Source organism: Choristoneura fumiferana, chromosome 18, assembly GCF_025370935.1.
Source record: "Choristoneura fumiferana chromosome 18, NRCan_CFum_1, whole genome shotgun sequence".
Taxonomy (NCBI): domain Eukaryota; kingdom Metazoa; phylum Arthropoda; class Insecta; order Lepidoptera; family Tortricidae; genus Choristoneura; species Choristoneura fumiferana.
This window is the reverse complement of record NC_133489.1, coordinates 13,108,862-13,112,883: the sequence shown is the minus strand read 5'-3', so window position 1 is coordinate 13,112,883 and position 4,022 is coordinate 13,108,862.

Here is a 4,022-nt window from a genome sequence, read left to right as displayed (position 1 = left end):
GATGGGGGTAAGACGACCAGGCGGGTCACCTGATGGAAAGCAATCACCGCCGCCCTTCGTATTTTGTTCAGTTTTGGTGTGATAGAAATAATTGAAATATATACCTTTACAATCTCGAATTTCCGCAAAGCTGACACGGACTCTTATTGCATCACTTTAGATTTTATCAAACTATACTAAGCGGCAAAAAATTTGCCCCTCAAATGTGTATGTAAGTATGTATGTAAACTGTTTATTGCACATAAAAATAAAAATACAAATACACAGAGAGGAGAACAAAGGCGAAATGTATGCAGAAATAGGTAATTTTGTATAGAGAGCGGGCCAAATTTTGTGCCGCTGAGTATATTATAGCAACAACCGCAATATCCAAAATAGTTCTAGCCTAAATAGGTACTTTCGTAAAAAACCTTTACCGTTTGATTTATACCAGCTTTATGCTTTAAGCCGGATTATCCGGGATTGGTCTGGTTCATCGGTAATTGCGAGCGTGCTAATGGTCACCGAGCTTAACAAAGCAAGCAATGCAAATTAAACATTCTAGATTGCACAGATGCAACTCGTAGGTAATACTTTGTCAGCATTGCTAGCGACGCTCCGGCTCGTGTCGCGTAATATTTCGATGCGACGTCGTCAAATGAATGAAATGCAAATGTGATTTGCGTAGATACAATGAACGTATCTCCCGCAGACGGTACGGCGTGTTTGCCTATGTGTGTTGGATTTATTACGCGTCTGGATATGTTAGGAAACACAATTTGCGTGATGCGCTGTCATTGCATAGGTACAGATTAGGGTTACCAGTTGTCTCTAGTAATGACCACATTAGTTTGGATTTTAGTTTTCAGTTGTTAGAACTCTAAGCATGTTGTGTGGAACCAAACTTTGAAAATCAGCATTTTTTCATACAAATTGCACGTTACTTTCATGATTCCTAAGTTTAGGTACTAATCTGACTTTCAAATTTGAGAAACCTGACATAATGCAACCTGAGTTCTAGATATGGTTTGTAGTGTATCCTTTTATGAATTGAACAAATGTATAATTTTGATACAAAAAGACTTGGGATTTGTGATCTTTTGTTTTATCGTTTATTCCCTCAACCCTCCTTGTACAGTCGAGTTCATAAACTTGTGAGCAAAAATTTGATCGAAAATATCTGAACACGAACTCTATTGCTAACGGCGTAGAAGCGTGTTCAGATATTTTTGATCAAATTTTTGCTCACAAGTTTATGAACTCGACTGTACGACTGTGATGGGGCCCATCTAAATTAAGTTTTATTTTGTAGCTGGTGGAACTAAAGTCTAGTAGGTATATTTGGTAACCCTAAAATCCACAATGCATCTGCGCCCCGTGCAATGCTCGAGGCTAGGGCTTCGATTCGACAATGTGCTAGGGTTGTAGGTAGGTTGTAGGATAAACACTGTACCTAATAGCCCCGGACGGACAGCACTTTGAGTTTCTAATTATTGCAGAAAGGGCCGATTTTTAAAATCAGATCGTTAAATACATCATTGGCGAGTGGTAAAAAATTGTGCATTGACACAAAATTACATCTCAAATAAATTTGGGACTAGTTGACACAGTTGTGATTCTTTAAAATAATAACCAAAAAACTTGGTAAGTAAGTATTTTAATTGAAAGGGATATTTACAAATTTTACAAGCTAAATTAGCATGAACCATCTAAAGTAATCTAAACCCTAGCTTACAGCCAGCTTGATTTTAACAATTTGCAATGAAAAGCGTTCTCGGCTAGGTAGTTTCCATTTTCTGTTTTTCATCGAAATTTGCACTTCCCTAAAATCAGATTTGATTAATAATTGTTACCCCTCTCCAAGTAAAACAAAAAATTAGGTACAATTGATAAACTCAATCGAGTTTCAATCGATTATGTAACATGTTGGAACCTTTATACTACTAATGTCATGCTGGCATTCTATTTAAATTTACTAAAAATTCATAGCGAAATTGATTTTGAAAAGGTTCCACCTTAGTATCTACGTGATTCAGATTCCTCAACTAGGTATACGTAATCTTTGAACTTAATAGTATCTACCTACCTACAATTTATTTAGAAAACGGTGTGATCATTAAAGGCTTAAATAAAAAGTTCTCAATAGCTAGCTGGATTCAACTATATTATACTAACAAACCGTTTACTTGTTGTATGTAAGGTTATTTACATATTTTTACTAGTATTTTTGTTTTCTAGCGTAAATACGAGTATATTTTCACTGTGTACATAATAAAACTTGTACTCAGCCAAATAAAGTACCTGGTAGGGCGGTTGCTAAGTAGCGTAAGCAGGAAGCCTCAAAGGGAGGCGTCGCAAACGGCTTTGAAATAACTCCACCTAAGAGTTTGTATAGAGTCCCTGCCCAGCTGTTATTCAATATCCTCGATTTTCCAATAACTTAAAATGTTTTCCACTACACCAGAGTATGACTTTAACATCTAGTTTATTGGATTTCATCTGTAGAAAATGTCGGGCAATTTCAAACTTTGTCGTAACCAACTAACAAATATTACGTAAAGTGTCGGGCACACTTCACTCAGTGAATTTACAAAGACAAGGTTTTAACTATGCTTAGCATTTTCATAAGTAAGTAGGTACAGTCAAGGGCAAAGATATCGACACGGCCAAAGTTACAAAAATATGTATATGTCGGCGGCCGATCGTAAAATCCGCCAGATCACGAAATTCCTAGGCATATCGTGAAATGCCGCCATTTCATGAATTGGCTAAGGGACATCCGCCATATCGTTCAAAACTCACCGTTTAACGATTTGCCTAGTGACGTTTAGGCAGATCATGAAATTCCTAGGCATATCATGAAGCGCCGCCATTTCATGATTTGGCCAGTTTAGGCAGATCATGAAATTCCTAGGCATATCATGAAACGCCGCCATATCGGTTCTGGCACTTCGCCGGCCGCTGCCGCGGCACGCTCGCTTCGCTCGCTCGGCTCGTGCGTCGTGATCACAATTAAAACTAACCACTCCTCGCTTCGCTCGTCGTACCTAAATTTTTCTATATTAATAAGTAACAACTAGTGAATACTTTATTTATCAACAAAATACTAACCTCTAAAATACGGGCAGACGTCCATGGTTTTTTCACATTGTGCACAGAATACGTTTGATTCACATAAAAAGAACGGAGCTGATGTTCAAAAGCTTCTTTTGCACTTCTATTTTGAATTCAATCACTAGTTTCGGTTTAAAGATCATTTTGTTGCGACGCCGACATTTTTCACGCGCTAAACAAACACGACCGGTCAGCTGGTCACGGCCGCCATTGCATACGCAGCGCCACCAGTGGCGAAAAAAAGAAACTATTTTACGATGTGCCCGGTATAGAGCTAGGAATATCGAAGAATGCGTTGCTCTAATCGATCTGTCGTATTATTTCTCAGGCACATCGTGATATGCCTGGCCAACGTTTAGGCATATCATGAAATGGCGGCGTTTCACGATATGCCTAGGAATTTCGTGATCTGGCGGATTTTACGATCGGCCGCCGACATATACACGGCCTTAATGTTAAGTGCATAAAGTCGTGTATATGTCGGCGGCCGATCGTAAAATCCGCCAGATCACGAAATTCCTAGGCATATCGTGAAATGCCGCCATTTCATGAATTGGCTAAGGGACATCCGCCATATCGTTCAAAACTCACCGTTTAGCGATTTGCCTAGTGACGTTTAGGCAGATCATGAAATTCCTAGGCATATCATGAAGCGCCGCCATTTCATGATTTGGCCAGTTTAGGCAGATCATGAAATTCCTAGGCATATCATGAAACGCCGCCATATCGGTTCTGGCACTTCGCCGGCCGCTGCCGCGGCACGCTGGCTCGCTCGGCTCGTGCGTCGTGATCACAATTAATACTAACCACTCCTCGCTTCGCTCGTCGTACCTAAATTTTTCTATATAAATAAATAACAACTATACTTTATTTACCAACAAAATACTAACCTCTAAAATACGGGCAGACGTCCATGGTTTTTTCACATT